The following is a 19,201-nucleotide window of genomic DNA, read 5'->3' on the forward strand; positions in this document are numbered from 1 at the left end:
CAAATTTGCTTCTCTGCCCTTCCTTCCCTCCCCAGCTTCCTGGGATTTGCAGTTTTCTTTTAGTTTTTCACCAGGCAAACCAAACAAGTGATTCTGCTGCTCTGTCCTTGCTCCCCCTGCATTAGAGTCTGGAGTGGGTGGTTTATTTTAAGCTCCTGTTGTGTGTGGAATTAGAGAGGGCAGGTTCCTGCTCTGTGGAGGAGAGCTGCAGGTTGTCCTGTGGGGTTGGAATGGCTCTTGGTGACCCTCTGGGTGCTGCCTCAGATGGATGGATGGATCCACTCCTGGTACAATGTGTTTATACTCAGCATTTTGTAGTTTCTCTGCTTGCACCTTTGAGCCTGACTGCTGTCTGGCCATGACACTGCAAACACTATTTCAAAAGCAAAAAAAAAAAAAAAAGGAAAAAACCCAACCTTTTTCCTGCTAAAAACTCCATATGCAAAACTTGGCACAAGGGGTCAGATCTTTCCAGAGGGATCTCCCCGTGTAGAGTAAAATGACAGGCAGCACGGGCAAATATTTAAAAAAGGAAGATTGCAGCAATCTCCTGAGCCCAGTTAGAGTTGGCCCTGAGATGTAGAGAGGATCCTGCTAAGGAAAAGGTTAAGCCAGGTTGGCTGCCTCGGGAGTTTCTCTAAAGGTCTTTATTATGTCTGGGGTCATTTATTTCCCAGTGTTCCTGCAGAAGGAGCTGCTTTGTTCAGACCAGAGCTCTGGGTCAGGGCCTCCCAAATTCAGGGGGAAGGAGGTAGAGAACCAGAATTCGGTACTTTGGGTGCCTCTCTTTGGCAGCAATCAGAGGCTGCTCTTGCTGTCGATGGATTTGAAGGGTGATGGTTTGGGAAAAACCCTTTCCAGCAAATCCCTGCCTATGCTTCAGCCCCCGAGCCGTGCCCTGCCCCAAACTCAGAGCAAGGGGGGGAAAGACATTTAAACTCCTCATTTAAACTGCTGCAGGATGGGGCTGTCAAAAGATGATTTTTCTGTGGTTCCTCTGAAAGCCTCTGCACCTTCAGGAGCAATTTTTGCTTCACGTTATCACCTCAGGTGTCGTTCCACCGGTGAATTTCTCTGCGCTTCTTTTTTCTCACCTCTGCTCTTAACTCAAGTGTGACTTTGCTGAGCACTCCCAGCATCCTGAAATCCCAGGATTTCAGGACAGGGAACCGGGGAGTGGTGCTGCAAAAGAGCTTTCAGCCTGCAGGCCAAGCCAGCAGCAGGGTGGTGGCCAAGGGAAAACAAGGAGCTCTTAAGGAGAGGTTGGAGGTTTCCAGTGCCGCTGCTCCAGCTCCGGCTGGGGTTTGCTGAGGCAGATAATGAAGCCTGGAGTTTGTCAGAAAATGACTCATTGTCAGAGCTGCATTGGGATTTAGGCAACCTCAGCCCGTGAGCCAAAGTTTCAGAAGAGTGGTGAGTTGAGAGGCTGCCAATTTGGGGGTTTTTTTAAATTTTTTTTTTTTTTTTTTCACCACCTGCTCTCAAAGCCTTTCAAAAGCTCCATTTTCTGTGGGGCTGGTGCTTCTTCTGCTCCTGGAGAAGTTCCTGGAGGTGCCTGCTCTGACATGATGGCTTTCAAGAGGAAGGTCACACACTCATTTTCCTGCAGAATGTTTTACCCTAAAGAAAATGATATTTGCACATATGGAAGAAGCACAAGTCTTCCTTTTTCCTCCTGCTTGCTCCCAGCTAGGGCAGGTGACTCACCTTGCTCTGGCTGCACAGCTGATGCTGAGGGATGCCTTAAAAGAGAGCAAAATCCTCACTTGTGTTGATTATGACATTTTTATTAAGGAAAGGGAATATTAAACAGAATGAAACAAAGAAATAATCGATATCTTACAGCGCTTTTCATTGACCCGAGGAGAGCTTTTAATGGAGATAACAAATCTGAGCTGGGGACTTGCTGCAGGGGGTGAATTAAGCAGAAGTCTTCTCCTCTCAGATCAGCAGCAAGTTCTGCACTCATGGGCTTCTCAGCATCTTCTGAGGGCCCTGTCCCAGAAATTAGTGAATCTTTTTGGCTTTTCCATGAGCAGCTGGGGAATGGTGGAGGAGCCTGGCAGGGGCTGTGGGGGCTGGAGAAAACTCAGATTCCTGCTGGAATCAGGGCTGAGAGGCAGCCACTGAGAGAAGCTAACGAGTGAGCGCAAATCACAGCCTCCCCATCTCTGCCTGCCTGCCAGCGTGGTGTCTAAATCATTAATAGTTGAAGAGTGGTGCAGCAGCTGGCACTTCAACAGAGCCACGTTAACCAGGGAGCTGAGATGGCACTGCCTGGGGAAGGGGTAAGAAATGTTCTGGCTTGCAGTCACAGGGTGAGACCTGCTGCAAAGGGTCCCCAGATGTCATCAGGTCCAGCTGAAGCCTCCTCCTGCATCTCCTGGGCAGCTCCTTTGTGCTGGGAGAGGCTGAGCAGAGCTGAGGGAGTGCAGGGAATGCTGCTTGCAGCTCTCTTAATTTGGGGAGATTTATGCCCTGTCTTTCAGGAATTGACTGGATTTGGAATTGAGGTGGTGTGTCTCTGTGGGCTCAGTGCCTCCCTGGCTGGGCTGGGCACCCACTTTTGCTCATAAATATTCAAGCTGTTAATACACGAGCCAGGCAGAGCCATTCAGCATTATTTTTGTGGCAGGAAATTCTCTGGGCATCTTTGAAGTTCCAGCATTAACTTCTATTTTCTCTTCCATTCTGCTTCTCAGATGTCTGCTTTGCTCCCTCAGGGACCATGAGGAGGTAACATTTTGCTTCAGTGGGTCTGACTACTCCATTCTATGTAGGAAGGAAAAAAAAAAATAAATTGTCCTAACAGTAATTAGGCTCCAAATGGGGTAGTAATTTCTTTAATGACTTGCTTCGTGGCAGTCTTTGGGGAGTTGACTTTTGTTTTCCTGCGCTTGGTGAAAAAGTTGCTTAAATGTTTTCAGACTGTTTGTGTGAGCCAGTGTGGATTTCCAGGGCTGGCTTTGCAGCAGGATGGAGGAGGTGGGAAATCCCTGCGTTTAGGACACAGTGTGGGAAGGACAGAGGGATGAGACATGAAGGAAAGACCCTCACTCACACCCAGCCTCTGCTTCCTTCACTGGCTGCCTCATCAAATTTTGGGCGCTGCTCTTTTATCCCCTTTTGCTGGGAGCTCGCTGGGATTTGAGTTTTCCTGCTGCCAAGGAGGAGGAGAAGTTGTCTGTCTTCCCCAAAGTGAAAAAAAAAAAAAAAATGGAATTGTGCCTTCATGGCTGAGGAGCTTTGAGCTGTCTGTGCCTCCTCATCTCCACAGAGCACCGAGTGGTCCTGCTGTACTTATAAATAAAACATGGCTTTGGGTAGAGGCAGTGTTAGGAAATGATTCGAGGTTTGCATTCCAGATACAATGCATTTGTAAATATGAACCTCGGGAGAAGCCTGTGCCCCCTTTCCCTGTTTGAGGGAATTAAAATATTTTCATCCTCGAGTGGTAGAAGCAAAACATTTTCAGCTCTTCCGAGCCCGCCTTGAAGTTAAGTGAATAAAGGCTCGAGTAACTAAAAAATAAATTACTTTCGCTCTTCCTGTAATTCTTTACGGAGTTTTAAATTGAAGGCTTCTTCCTTCAAAATAGAGGGATGACAAAGATTCATTCTCTCGGCTCTTTCACTCAATATATCAGGAAACAAGTCTGCTGCCGAGGATGAAACTCCTATTTTTGTGCCTTCTTTGCCACTGCAGAGGTCTGTGCTTTGGGCTTTGATCAAACAGCCTGTCTGGCCTCCTGTCCCCACCTCCTCAGACCTGTCCTCTGCCCTCTGTAATACATTCACTCCCAGCTCCCCATCCAGCACTTGGCACAAAGCGCCGAGGGCAGGAGTTGGTGTCATCTCCGCAAACAGAGCGGGAAGGAAAGAGCTGGGGGAGTCAGTCGGATGGAGGTGAAAAGGCTGGATTTTGGAGCCTTTGTAAACACAGGGAGAGGTTTTCTGTGGACAGGGATGTCAGGAGCAGCTGCTGGCAGGGATTTGCCCCGGGACTCCTGGCACAGTTCACACTGGAACTGCCCTGCCCTTTGTCCAAAAGGAGGAGCAGCGTGTCCTGAGTTTGGCCAGGGAGGCTGGAGGGATCAGCTCAGGTTTGTTCAGTCAGCAGGAGGCCAAATCTGGGCAAATCTGTGCCCATCCCCAGCCCTGCTGTGGCTGCTGCATGGTCCAGGCACATGGAGAGCAGGATCTCCTTTGGTGGCAGATGTGCTCTGTCACCCCTCAGAGCTGAGGTTTGCCTTTCTGTCTGCCCCGGGCGCAGGCACTGAAGGTCCAGTTCTACCAGCACAACTCCTCATTTCTCCTTCTTTCCACATTTCCTTCCCCTCTCTTTTCTTCCTTTAATCAAATCTAATGGGCCCTGACTGCTGGACTAATGATGCATGGATGTTCTCTTTATTATTTTTAGGAAGCTCTTAAAATGGCACCGAGCGCAAAAAAGCAACATGAAATAACTCCGCGGAGTCTCTCCCCTTTGCTGCTTTCCAAACAAAACTTTGGTCCTCTCTTTATTTTGCAGGCAAACGACGACTCCACAGCAGAACGCGGCCCTGATGGAGCTGAAGATGGAGCTGAAGATGGAGCTGGAGCTGCTTTTCCCTGGATGCAGCACTCCCATAACTTAGATTTCACTCCAGACAGGAACTGCTGCCAGCGGTGACTTTGTGGTTCCAGCTCTTCCACGGGGGGTTGGTGACATGGTGACACCTGGGACAGCACCTGCCTGTGCCCTGTGAACCCCAGCAGAGGGATTGGGGTGTGGTTTGCACCTGGGGAAGGTGTTCTTGTGTCTCCTGTCCTTGTCCTGGTTGGAGTGGGTTTGCTGGGGGCATCAGGGACCAGCCACTGACCTTGTGCTCCCATTCCCTCCTTCTCTCTCTGCTCAGGGTAAAGAAACACTCCAAGGAGTTTTCTGGGGGGTTTTTTCCCCCTGTTGGCTGTGCAGGGGCTGCTGTGAGGGTGTGAGCTCAGGGGAGATGTGTGTTTGCACACCCCCAGCCCCCAGCCCAGCTGGCTGCCTGTGAGTGCCCAAATTGGATAAAAGCTTTCAAATGACTTTATCTCCTAAAGCTCTGCAGATTCCCCTCCCACGTGCACACCTTACATGAGCAAGGGCCTTTCTTTTGCCTTTTTTTGTTTCCTGGAAGACTTGTTCATTTGGCTGACTGTGGTGCTGTCATCATGAGTCAGGCTGTTGAAAACTGCGTGCTCCAGACCTGCTTATCCTCCAGGATGGACAATTTCCCTCTAAGGCCTGGCAGATGAGAAAAATCAAATTACCTCACATCTCTAGAGCAATTAGATCTTTGAAGACCTGAAAAAAAAAACCCCACACTGGGCTGGTAGGAGTCTGTGGATTTTATTAAATGCTCTGGAGCTGACCTGTCTATTATGAAGAAACAAAGGATTCCAAAAAAGTTCCCTCTGAAATCACGGAGTTAAAGGCAATTTGTGCCCATTAATGTCAGCCTTTCCCCTCGGTTATTACTCTTTTGTTCTGTCTCCCTTTGCGCTGGGCACTCTGTGTGCATGTAGTGTGTGTTCTTACAGATGGCTGCAGCATGAAGATAAATGAGATTGGGGCTGGAACACTCCAGCAGAAGATGGGAAATCAATCCCTGCCTTGCTCTTTAAATGAACACGGCCCAACAGAGGACCATTCCCTCACTGCTGCCCCACGTAATGTGCTGTGGCAGGTGGCTGGTGAAATGCTTCCAGCCTTTCCTCTCTGATCTGTTGCTGCCCTTTTACCGATGAAAACAAAACCTTTGTGCCTCCCGGGCTCCCTGAGATGGCAGGAAAAGAATCCACTGGCTGTGTGGGGTCCACACCATCAGTGTGGCAGAGGGCAAGGGATGAGGTTGTTCTGCACTGAGGGATGTTTCATGGCGTGGTCTGTGGTGTTAACCTGCCCATTAGGCTGCAGCTATGGAAGGGGTAATGCCAAAACCATCAGCTTTGTCTGAAAAAGTAACTCCAGCTGTCAGCTTCTGCCGAAATGCTGGAGTGGTTTCAGAGATGTTTCTTCTGAGAGCTGTAGGGTCTTCAGTTTCCAAAGTGTTGAGGCACCAAAAGGAGTTCTGTTTTCCCTTGAAGTTTTTGACAGTCCAAGTGAGGCTTGTCTTCGCTCATTACTGCAGTCCTCAGACAGCCTGGCCTGCCAGCCAAAGTTAATTCTGCAGCAGAAGGAGAAGGAAAAAGACTTTTTAGGAATCGGCTCTATTTTCTTTAAACCAGTTACTTTCTCGTCACCAGCTCTACAGCGAGTTGGAGGGAGCTTTTAAAATGGGGAGTGTCATTTCTAACTCTCCTGGAGTGCCTTGTGCCTCACTCCTGGGCAGTGCAGGCAGGTCAGAGGTGTCCCCATTCCCAGCCTCATTCCCACACTCTGCGGTGCCAGCTCTGCCCAGGAGCCTGGCAGTCCTGGCTGTGCCACTGTGAGGCATCAGCTTGGTTTTTAACTGAGGCCAGCTTCCATAAAACATTCTCAGAGAGAAATCTGACATTGCTCCAGTGAGACTGGAAGCTTTTCTTTCTTACCTCTGTGTTTTAACTCCATGGGGGAATTCCACCCGTGTTTGAACCAGGGTTGTTCAATCAGCTGTGGAAAGACTCCTCTTGGATTGAGGGAAGGATCTGGTCCTGGACAATGTGATCCAGGCACAACTGAATGAGGAACATCTGCAGCTCTGTGCACTATGTGATTTTGAAGACCACATTTCCCTTTGTGGTGATTGTTGTTGTTGTTGTTGTTGTGTTTTGCAGCTTTTGTTGGAATGTTATCCTAAACCTGGACCTGTCTTTTGAGCTGGCTCCATGTGGGCAAGAAGGGCTCAGTGAATGTGCTCAGTTTGCTCTGGTCATTTGTGGTTATCATTTTCTTGTTCTCATCGATACCCCTCACAACTTTTATGTGGTGTTTTACTACTGGAAACAATAAAGCTTTTACTCAGTAACAACTTCTCGCCATTTGTGAAACAGTAAAAAAAGGGTTGTTTTTTTTTTGTAGATACTCTCCAAATCCTCCAGCAAGGCAAGACAATAGCCCAGCCAATGGAATTGTGATTCATGCTGAAATTAATTGAATCCTGCACTTGAAAGTCACCTTTTGTCTTCTCCTCTCCTGTGTGCCTCGTGCTGGCCATGGCAGGGACACAGATTTGCTCCTCAGCCCCTCCGTGAAGGTTTTCCACACTGCAACCAGGACTCACATGGCAGCACCAATTGTCCTTTTGTCAAGTGCTGTCCCCACAGCCTCCCGAGGCGCTGTGACAACCAGGGGACATCAAACTTGGCCCACAGAGAAGTGTCTCCGTGTCTCCTCATTGTTTGCCGAGCTCCTGGCTGCTCCTGTTCCCTCAGCATTCAGCCTCAAGGTTTCAAACAGCTTTTTAATCTGTTGGGTTCCTTTTTTTTTTCCTTTTTTATTTTTTTTTCTTTCCCCCTTTCTAAAAGCACCTCAGTAATTGCTGTTGGGATTGTTCTGCTGGGGAGCTGCCATTAGTCCAAGGATGGAGCGTGTCAAGGACTGAGCAGCTCTTGTGTTGCTGCTTCCCCTCTCCGCTTGCCATGACAACAGCCACCAGATGGGAGAGGCAGCTGTGGGATCTCTCCGAGTCACAAACGTTGCCTGTGGGCTGCCAAGTTCCCCTGTTTGGTTTTTAGGGTTGTTTTTTTGGGGAGGGGAGGGCAGTGCTTCCTGCACGTCCAACGTGGCCAAAGCAAACGGGCGAGCAGCTGGTGTTTGGACAATGTGGCTGTGGCCAGCACGGAGCCTGGAGGGCCAGCAGGAGCTCTTGGGCAGCGACACAAACTGCCCAGTCACTCCTGGAGTTCATCTGGGAGATGAAATTTGGCAGCAGTTCCTCCCACAAGTTGTTTCCTTCAAGGGGAGAGGCCTGGCGGTAGTGGCATCTCCCCAGCTCCCCTCTCCCTTTTCTTCCTCCCATCACTTTGTTCCTCTCCACCTTGGGCACTGCTCTCCACCCTGCTCTGCAGGTCAGTGGGATGGGTTTTGGGGCAGAGGGTGCAGGGAGGGTTTTTGGGAGGGCTGGTGCTGCACTCACACAAAGAGGCTTTCAGCAGCTGGTGGGATGGAAGGTGATGATGGCTCAGCACCTTGTGGGAAACTTCCATCCTGAGCTGCTCATCCTGAGTCCTCCCTGACCATTTCCTCTGCTGGCACCGTGTCCAGGCACTGCTGGAACTGCACAAGATGATGAATTTGCCTTTTCTCCACTGCAGAGCAGACAGGAACCCGATACCAGATGTCACCTCCTCCCATTTATGATCAGGTTGGTGACTCGCTGCTCATCAGAGCCCGGTCAGGAGAGGGGTGCTGGCAGACACCTCCCCCTGGGTGGGGCTTCTGACTTCAGAGCTGACAGATCCCCACAGGACTGTGGCTAATTTAGTTATCTGCAATTACACAAACTTCAGCTGTGCTGTCCCATCCCTTAGGAGCAGCCCCTGGGGTGTGGGAGCTGCCCTGGGATTTGGGACTGGATTTGTGACCTGGGTGGAGACATCCCACCTCTGAGGCTGGTCCTGACAACCCTGCCCTGCTGCTGGGTATTTCAGACACTCACCCTCAAAAGGACCCCCAGACTGGTCCATTCCCAGCCCCTGGCAGCCCAAAGCAGTGAGCCCGGCATTCTTTATTTCTCAGCTGGAGGAGCCAAGCCCAAGAGGAGACCAAGAAAATCTCAGAGAACATCTGAGAGCAGGGGCAGGAGCAGCAGCCGCTGAGCTGCTGATGGGACAGACCTTCGTCTTCAAATGGCACTCGTTTAAAATTAAACCCCTCCAAGCAATCACACCGTGGCCGTTCAAATGGTGCCTTGGAGGAAAGAAAAAAAAATAAAATAAGCGGAGGAATGTAAATTAAGGATGTAAATCTTCCAGGCTATGTCTGGGAGGTACCTGTTTAATTAGCATCACTGAGCAGCCTTGATGTGGTAAGTGCTAAGGAGAAAACTTGCCAAATTTCCTCGGTTTTGCCAGCAGGTGACTTGTGTTCTGCTTGAATTTCCACCCTGTGATTGTTTTCCTGTATTTGCCAGAGTTGCTGTGCTGCCTGGAGCATGAGGAGCCGGGTCTTGTGTCCTGGGCGTCCCATGTCGAATTTATTCATGTGATAAATCAGAATATGGGGGTTCCTGAGCCTTTCTTTCTCCCTCACCTTTGCCTACCCCAGGTGCTAATTGGTACCACACGAATATTTTCAATACTGATCAATGTCTTTGAGTTGTTGGGTGGGAATTGCAGGTGAGATTTCCCCGAGGTGCTGCCTGGCCACGTTTGCATCCCTCGGACAGGCTCCTGCTGTCTCACAGATCACTGTTCCTGACCCGTCACCCCGGGAGATGGCGGGATTAGGATGATGGAGTGCTTGGAGAGGACAAACAATAATGATGCTACACCCAAACAATGCCTTTCACTCCCCTCCTTCCTTTTTTTTTTTTTTTTTTTTTTTTTTTCCCTGGCGGTTTCCCCATTCAAGCTTCACAAGATCAGCGCAGATAATTTGTGAACTCGTGCAAAACATCATTTTTCCCCTCCCGTGCTTTGCCAGCTGCACGGCGGTGGGGAAGGCAAACCCACACTTTCTTCTGCCTGGTTATGAATGGGTGCATCTGTTCCTCGCAGATAGGGGAGGGAGGGCGAAAGGGCTGCAGGGGGAGAGCAGAAATCAGATGCAGCTTGGTACATTACCTCTGTGGAGAGGGAGGCGTGCAGGAGTCAAGGTTTTGCAGCTCAGGCTCAATCCTGATGAATTTTGGAGGTGTGGGAGAGGCAGGGAAGGGGTTTTGCTGAAAGAGGCACCCCACAGTGGGGCAGGGATGCCCCAGGGAGCTCAGCCCCACTGTGATCGAGGTCTGTGCCTGGGGCTGGTGGTGTTTTTCCCCGGCTGGAAATCACACCTGCCTCCTCCTTGGGCTCTCTGCCAACCCTGATCCTGCACCTCCACATCCCCCAGGAGCTGCCAGCCCTGGCTGAGGTCCAGCCTGGGGCAGCAGAACTCACTGATTTGCTCTCCTCCCTGAGACAGCCTCTCTAGAGAGGGAGAGGAAAGGGGTTCATTTTCTCCTCTTATCTGTGGTGCCCAGCTGTGAGCCACCCATCAAACACTCCACTGGCCTCCATTCAGCCTCCCATCGATATTTTCAGTGCCCTGCCCCAGCCCAGAGCCTGGCAGTGATGCTCCAGCACGTTCCCTCCTCCTGCTACCATCGTTTGGGGCTCTCCCCTCATTGCCTGTGACAGGGAATCCCCATCAGCATCAGCTGCAGTTCTGCTTTTCCTGCAGAGCAGGAGTTTTCCAGCCAGAAATTCTGAATTCGGGTGTCCCTCCTATCGAGGTGAGGGTCCCCCCAAACTCTGCTGGGTTTGATTCTGTTCCTCAGCTGCTTTGTGAGTCCAGAAGTTCCCAGATTCAGCTTCGGAGCGAAATACAAAGCACTCCGTTTAAAATAAGGATAAAAGTTTCCCAGAGGGTTCTGACATGGCTTTTAGGAGTGAAGACGTGCTCATTTAGCAGCGCGAGTGGCTGGAGCAGAGATGTGCTAAATGCCAGGCTTTGAAGCTGTGCAGGGAGTGGAAAAGGCGCCAGGCTGCCTTCCTCACCTTTCTCACCTTGCTCAGAACAGAGCTGGGCTCTGAATCCAATCTCCCAGGCTTGGATTCACCCAAATCAGCAGTTTCTTAATGCTCCTTTTCTTCCCAGTTTCTCCAGCAGAGGAAGGGTCGGTTTGGGTGAGCAGACCCTGAAAACACCATTTGAGCTTTTGGCAGCATCATTGTCTGCACCAGAAAAAGGGGAGAGATGGTTGCTCCAGCTCACAGCATCCCAGCAAAAACTTCCCTGCAGGATTTGCTGCTGTGGTTGCTGCTGCTGGGTTCAGGTAGGTTTAATCCCGAGGGCACTTCGGGTTTGTTTTTTTTTTTTTTTAGCTCTTTGCATCTCAGAGATCAATCCCTGTAATTCGCAGAGCTTTCAGTGGCACTGGGGCTCGTGGGTACCCGGAGCTGCATGGAGATGGTTTGGACACCTCTGGGCTCCTCCTGCTTTCTGTTTGCACAGCTTTTGAAAAGAGCCCGAAGCAAATTTTGGGGCTGGAGATGCCTGAGAGCGAATGTGCAGCTCCTGGTCCTTCCCAAATGGTGATCCCCGGGGTTGGGAAGGGATTTGGTGGCTCCCTGAGCAGCTCTGCTTTAGCTGAACACTCAGGGGCACGCAGCCAGGCAGCTGCCACCTCCCACCCTGGGATTTTGTGGGTGATTTTGTGCTCAAGATATTACTGCACTCCTTCAGTGCTGGAGCAGGTTCTGCCCTGGAGCCCAGGAGAGAAAGCTGCTGATTTCTCACAGCCCTGTAAAACCTGATGTTGCCACCGAATGGTTGCGATGCTCCTTGGAAGGGATTTGCGGTTGCAGAGCCCGTGTTTTCTGGGCTAAGAAATCAAGGATCGAGTAATTGAATCTCCCTCCCTCTTCCTATAAAAATCGAGTAATTGAATCGAAGAGCACGTGATGTGAAAAGACAGGGAGAGGAGTTCATTTTGGGCTCCCTTTATTGGCCTCTTAAATCCTGAGCTTTGCAGCCTGCTGGGAGGGTTTTATCGATCCCTTTCCACAACTGTGAGTGGGATGGACTAAACTGCCCCTTATCCTGGGGCCCGGGGGACACCGAGAGTTTGTGGGGTCTGGGAAAGGGACAGTTTTAACCTGGGTGACCCCAAATGCTGAGGGTGATGCTGCTCTGGTGTCCCCAGGGGTATTTAGGACTCCCCAGAAGAAAGGCTGTGCTCTAAGGCTGTAAGGGAGTGCTCTGGGTGTTTCTGCAGCCTCTGAGGGCAGCTTGGACCTGCTGGGGTTTGTCTGAGCTTCTGCTAAAGGCAGGAGCAGGGGTTGTTCTTGCATCAGCAGAAGTCACCTAGCAAATGATGCAGGCAAGTCCTGTGTGCTGGTGAGCAAACTGGAGACAATATTCAGCTTCCTAAATTCTCCTTAGAGTCCTGACTCCTCACCAGTCATCAGAGAGGAAAAAAACTTCACAGAAATTGATTGGTTTGGGGCGTTTTGTGTTTTTGTTGTGGTTTTTTCTGGATTTTTTTTTAGTAGGGTTTTTTTCTCCCTCCTGAAGGAGCCCTTTCTGCCCCGTGTGTCTCGCTGGTGACATTTTTGTGACTGTTGCGACTCCCTGCCCTTATCCCGGGAGGCACCAAGAGTTTATGGGATCTGGGAAAGGGACAGTTTTAACCTGGGTGACCCCAAATGTTGAGTCTGGGGGTGTCCAAAGGGGTATAACGAGGTGCGACCTGCGCGAGGATCACCTTGAGGAGGTGAAAATTCTGCTTTTTATCGTCACCCGAGCGGTTTGGGATTGTCCCCGAGAGCAAGAATTGTCCCCACGGGATGGAGCTGCCAATGGCCCGTGACTGGTCAGCCTGGAAAGCTGCCGAGGATGCGGCTTCATCGGGATGCAAATGGATGGAAATTCATGTAAACATATGTCCCCGCGCAGGTAGCAGCTCGTGCCCAAATTATGCAAATGTTCTAATCCAATAACGCTAATGTCATGATTATCCAGCAACACGGGGTTCATTAATATGGTTCCCTGGCTCTTACACCCATCACTGTCAACAGGATTAACGCCGGGGCTTGCAGCATCCCTGGCACGGGGAAGAGGACGTGGTGGCACCAGGGAGGTGGCACCAGGTGTCACCTGTCCTGAGTGGCCTCCCCAGGTGGCCACTGTCTCCTGGGGAGGGCCTTCCTGGCAGGAGGAGACCTGGAGCAGATCCCCCGGTTCCTGCAGAGCAGCCAAACCAGCATTTCTGGCTGGATATCCGTGCTGAGATCAGATGAACAGGACTAGCAGGGCCATCTAGTGACTCCTCTGGCTGCTAAATGACCTGGGAGGTGCCCTCTCCTCTCCTCCACCGTGAGCATTCCAAAGTTTGGATTTTGAGGAATGTCACCTCTCCTCCTGCCTCCCTTTATTTTTATTTTTTTTTTCAGCTCCTGGGTAGTTTTTTGCTCCAAAGTTTTGTTCTCCCTGGATCACCACAGAGCTGGAAAATGCTTGGGCTTCCCTACGGTGGAGAGGAACTTTGTCTTCCGTCGGGTGACATAAGGTCAGGCAGCTGAACAGCCCGTGGGGCTGAGAGCATCCTGCCTGCCTCAGCCCTGCCAGGAATGCTGCTCTCCAGGCAGGAATCACCTTGTCTGGGCTGTGGCCTCAATTTCTTCCCTGCACGAGCTGCCCTGGGTTTGTCTGTGTGGTGTGAGCAGCCCTGCCTGGTTCAGAGAATCTGCGGGGTTTTAAACTCTTCTTGCTCCTCTTCTTGCTCCTCTTCTTGCTCCTCTTCTTGCTCCTCTTCTTGCTCCTCTTCTTGCCCTTCCCACTTTTGTTGCTTTTTAAACGTTGGCATGATGCTGGGATTTGTGGATGTGCCCAGGAAAACGCCCTGGCACCACGCTGGACCATTCCCTCCCAGCTCATGGGTGAGCCTCATGATCCAAGGGATGCAGAGGAACATCTCCCAGCCCTGGGAGGAGCAGCAGCCAGGACAGAGCTGCCCCAGAGCTGTGACAGGTACAGGGGTGGCACAGCAGGGTTGGGGTAGATGGTTTTTGACAGGATGGATGTGGTTAGCCTGACGTGGGCGTGGGAGAAGAGGAGCAGCCGTGAAGCTCTCTTAATGCAGCCAAATTGCTCTTTAATGCCGCAAACCCAAGATGTTATTTCGTGAATCCCTGGAGCTCACTCTGCTGCCGGTTTTTGGTGGCATTTTCCCCTCTGCTTTGCAGCCAGCTCTGAATTCCTGGAGCGTGGGGTGGGAGTAGTTTTTCCTCCCCGGTGCCTCTGGGGAGCTCAGCTGCTTTCTGCCCTCACTTGGCTCCTCCTGTGTTCACTGGGAGCTGGTGTGACTCCTGAAATGCCTCTTCCCACCAAAATGTGAGCAGAAAGTCTCTCCATTTCCATGGCAACGGGGCCGGGCCCTAAATGCTGATGGGAACTCCGTTTCTGGACATTTATGGAGTGGGAAGAGCTGGGGGTGCAGGAGGCAGCAGTGCCCAGCCCCAGCAGAGCTCTGCGGGCCAGATTCACCTCCCAGCCACCACGGGATGAGGTGCTGCTGCAAAATCAACACCAGCCTTTGCTCCTGGCTGCCTGGAAAGTCTTGAGGAGGAATGTTGTCATCCTCCTGCAGCAGGGAGACAGTCGGGAAGAGGTAAAAGCAGAGTGAAACTCCCAAGACAAGTCAGCTGGATAATCTCAGAGGACGTTGACTCCAGCTTGGAAAGGCACCGAGAGCAGATAAAATTAGTGTAATAGGAGTTGATGCTGCACAGGAGTCTCCCCTGCCTTCATTGCAAGGGAGTGGGTCTGTATTTACCTCAAAAAAAATCAGATCCAGGGGTGGCTCTGCCCAGCCTGGTGATGGCAAACCCCTGCTAAGAGGTTCAGATCAGGAGAAGAAACCTGAAGGAAAAAAAACCTCCAAAAAAGGTTCATCCCTAAGGAAATCCCCCCGAGGGCTGAGCCCTTGGCAGTTCTGTGCCCCAAGACTGGGTGTCACTCTCCACCTGGGCCTTGTTTGGGTGACTTTTGTGTGTGAATTTTTGCACAGACCCACCCTGGTGAATCCCTGGGTGGATTTACTCCATCCACAGGGCTGAGGTTTACAGCAGCTGGTTCTCCCCTGTGCTGGGTCTGCAGGTGCCTGGAGTGTTGGCAGTGAGGTGTCAGGGAGCACAGGACGAGCAGCCCTTCCTCAGGACCCCAAAAAATCGGAGAGCAGTAAAATCACAAAAGAAAACACCAACTATTTCGGGATTCACATGGAAATGGCAACATATGCTAAACGTTAAACATCAGCCCCGACCAAAAGCAGAGCTATTCTGGGCCCACCCTGAAGATGCAGGCAGAGCTGCTGCCTCCCTCCCTCCCTCCTCCTGGGAGCTCCTTGCCGGGAAGATTTCCATCCACCTTTGCCACTGCTTGGGTGTTTCATAAAGCCTCTGGGAGCCTTGAGCAATATTTTGAAGGATGAGGGTTCTTCCCTGCTGGCATTTGGCCCTCGCCTGGCTTTCTGCAAGGGTTTGTTTGTGTCTGCCTCGTAATAGGACGTGGGTTGTACTCCACCAGGGTGATTTTGTTCACAGCTAGTAATTGCTGGTTAAATCTGGTCAAAATGATGGTTGTTAGCAGGGCCTGTTGGAGCACAGATAACTTGAGGTATTATCCAAGCAGAGGAGCAGTGGGGGCCGGGGTGCACTGGGATATCAGCACTGCTGGGGAGATGTAATCGGCACAGCCCGGAATAAGCTCCTTAGGATTATTTTTTTTTTTGTTTGCCAAGTTCCCCAGTTATCATCATCATTATTATGCCTTTACTTAGCAAATGCAAAGGCTGTTTGACCAGGTAAAGGGTGCAATCCACTGGATTGGGCTCAGCCAAGCCTTCCCAGCAAAGCAGGGCAGGGATCTTTGTGGGGAAGGTGCCAGGAGCTGTGTGTCAGCCAGGAGACAGTGCCCCGAGCCAGCCAAGGAGCCAGGCACGTGTGGCTTTTCAATTAACCCCCTTCCCATGCACACAGCCCTGCTGGAGCTAAGCTCATTGGAAGAAATAAAAAAACCTCCACGTTTCCTACCTCCCAGCCAGAGGAGCTGAAGCAGGGTCAGTCCTGAGTGACCCCAGAGGGATGGAGGGGTCTCTTCCAGCAGTGTTGGCATCCCCTGGCAGCCCTGCCCCTGCAGCCAGATTGAGCTGCTGGTATCTGCTGGCAGCCTCTCCTGCCTGCAGCTGTGGGTACTTTCAGGCTTAGAAATGGTTGGGAAAAGCCAAATTCTAGCAGGCTGATGCTGTTGGTGTCACCTCCCTGGGGACAGTGACAAACCTCCCCGTCCCACCTCCCCGAGTTCAAAGACGAGATCCAGAGGCAGTGAAGGCTTTAATTCGGCACCATCTCTTTGTGCTCTTTTCTCCAGCAGCGCCAGCAGAGCAGGGGAGGTTCAGAGAGCTTTTGAATTGGCCAAGAAATAAATAGAGAACCAGTGGGTCAATGGCAGAACCCCTGGCAAGCAAGGGGATGTGCCATCCTGCTGCTGTGCTTTCCCTTTGGATCAAACTGGAATCTGCTCTCATTGATTTAAACCCGGAGCAGCAGAACTCAATGCTCAGCTTTTGTAAGAAAATTGGTTGAAGTGTGTCCTGGGGACAGCCTGTGGGGTTTGGGTGCAGGTTTAATCCGTGTGCTGCAGTTTTGGGGGCTGTAGGAATATTCCTGGTTTTGCCCATTCCAGAGGAGGAATCTGGGCTGTGGCACAGGGAGAGTGAGTGCCACAGGCTTTTTCTGGATGTGCTTAAACCTGTGCTTGTGCCCCTGCTCAGGACAACGTTTAAAGTAAAACCTTGGTGTTTGCAGAGCCTGGGCTGGAGTCAGAGTGGCGTTTCCTGCATCCCACACCCCAAGTACAATGTCACAGGCGCTGAGCTCAGGGTCTTGTTTTCTTGGGAGAAAATATGAATTATGACAGGGACAATTGTTCCTTCCCCTCATCCCTGGCTCTGTGATGGCCACCTCCCCCATCCCTGAAGGCTGTCCCCCCTTCCTCCAGGATTCCCTGACAGAGCGGCTTTGCTTCCTGCCAGGCAGAGCTGTGGGTTCAAACTGGCATTTTAACATTCAAACTCTCTGTTCTCCCTCCTGGGGGGCTGCTGGGGAAGTCAAATTCCCCCTTCCAGGGCAGCAGAGGCCACGTGCGTGGGCAGAGCTGGGGATCAAACCAAGGCACATTCCAGGGCATTAGACAGACGGTGGGAATTAAGAGCTTTACCTGGAAACTGGCTTTGTATCTGCAAGCCCTGCTTTTGTCTTCCAGCCCAACTCTCTATTTTTGTCCCTTTCACCTTCTGTGTTGTGTGTGGCACGTTTGGGGAGCCCTCGGTAAATAAGGAGCTGTGCAGCCCAGGAGGAAACACTCAGGGAGTTTGGGAAGGCAGGAGAAGTGTGGGTTATCAAAACCAAGCTGCTTTGGGACTCATTAAAAGCTAAGAAAAGGCTCCAGCCGTTTTCTGTAGGCTTGGGATCAGGCAGGGACTACAAAGTCCCATGTGGACTATTAGCACTGAGTCTTGGATTTGGTTTTTCTCTGTCTATAAAGCTGGTGATGGGGTCTCCCTCTGGGGCCCTGCTTCAGAGAGTTTGCTTCAGTTCTGCCCTTTTTTCTGTCCCCTTGTTGCTCTTCTGAATCCCTGGGTGAGCTGAGCATCTCCCAGTTGGTGCTGCTGGGCCCTGATCCCGGCTCTGGGCTGTGGATGCAGGAGGAGGGAGAGCTCAGAGGTTTGCCTTAATTCCCAGAGCCTTGATTTCCTGTCCTATCCAACAACCTTTGCCTGTCTGGGCCCTGTGCTCTTGGAGGAAACATTTGAAATGACGACGCTTTTGTAACGGTAGGAACAGCATCGGGCTCTCGCACGTAACTTGATTTTATTTATTTATTCATTTGCCCTTTCTCAGAGGAAATTGCTGCTATTTTCTGGGCATCAGGCCCAATTTCTGCTTCGTTCTGTCTCAGTCCACACCACATCCTGGATGCTGCACGCAGAGATGGAGCCTGTGAGGATGAACACACCCAGAGCTGGAGGTACCTCCTTGTACTGCCGTGATGTTTCCACCCAGCATCAGCCCGCCTGCGAGATTTTCAGCCCCTACGTGCGCAGCAGGTGGCATTTCCACCTGAAATAATGTCCTGGGAGCCCTCGGATATGGGAAGGGGGTTAAACTGTCTGGGACTGGATCTGTTGTTAGACCTGCAACAGGCAGGAGCCAGCCCGGAGTGAAAATAAGGCAAAGGAGCAGTGAGCTGTCTCCTGTTCTCCCAGGTCATTAGATCATCCTTAGCTGTGCTTCATGTCTAGGTGCAGAGCAGTGACAAGTTTGGATGCTTCAGGAGAGAAACATTCACTTCCCTGTGAGCAGCAAATTAGGTTCGTTTGCCTGGTGTCAGTCTGTTATGACTCAAAGACGTGCATTAACATTTACCAAAATCTGAATGAGAACTGAACTCCGCTGTAGACACAAAGGTTGGGTGTCATTTTCTTGGGATTTAGGGGAAATCCTCTGAAGAACAGAGCTTTGCTTTTAGCAGTCACCTGCGTGCCAGGCTGCAGGAGGCTGCAGCTCTGTGTGCACGGCTAAGGGATGTGTCAGGTCACCTGGTGGGGGCAGCTGGACTTGGTGGTGGGTGACCAGAGCGTGCCAAATGTCCCAGCCTCACTCCAGACCCCCCCAGAGCTCAGTCAGCAGAGGCTGCACTGGAGGAGCTGCTCCTCTGAAATATTTCAGACACATTTTCCTGGGCAGGGTGAGCAACTTGGGCAGGATTTTGCATCATTTTCTCACGGGGTTTCTCTTCTGGTACTCTGTGCTGAAAAGTCCACTTCCAGCAGCTCTGAAGCCACACATTTATTGATTTTTGAACACGGGGGGAAATGAGTAAAAACAGCAGGTTGAGACAAAACCCCCTGAGCAAAGCACAGCTCAGCATTTTCCAGGGAGGCTGTGGCAGGATCCTGCCGCTGTCGTGGTGCTGTGCCCAGGGAGGAGCAGGAGGGGTGCTGAGCATGGCCACAGTGGCACTGAACCCTGTCCCTCACTCCTCAGCGATGCTGTACCAGCCCCACACCACAGCCACACGCCAGTGGGGACAAGTGTTGCTTCACTCTCTGGTGTGTTCCCACTTCCAGAAGCTCATCCAGCTGGTGCTGAGCTCTGACAGGGGCATTGCTTTGGGCTGGGGCAGCAGGGATTTGGGTCGGGGCTGTCCCTGTCCCTGTCCCTGTCCCTGTCCCTGTCCCTGTCCCTGTCCCTGTCCCTGTCCCTGTCCCTGCGAGCCGCGGGCAGCGGTGCCACCCATGACCTGGGCTCAGGATGTGGCACAGCCTGCGGTGAGCCGGGAGGGCTCTCACGGTCCTTGGGGGGCTGTCACTGTCCCTGGGGGTCTGTCACTGCCCATGGGGGCTGTCACGGTCCCTGGGGGTCTGTCACTGCCCATAGGGGCTGTCACTGTCCCTGGGGGTCTGTCACTGCCCATGGGGGCTGTCACGGTCCCTGGGGGGCTGTCACTGTCCCTGGGGGTCTGTCACTGCCCATGGGGGCTGTCACGGTCCCTGGGG

Source organism: Sylvia atricapilla, chromosome 20 (assembly GCF_009819655.1).
Source record: "Sylvia atricapilla isolate bSylAtr1 chromosome 20, bSylAtr1.pri, whole genome shotgun sequence".
Classification (NCBI taxonomy): Eukaryota; Metazoa; Chordata; class Aves; order Passeriformes; family Sylviidae; genus Sylvia; species Sylvia atricapilla.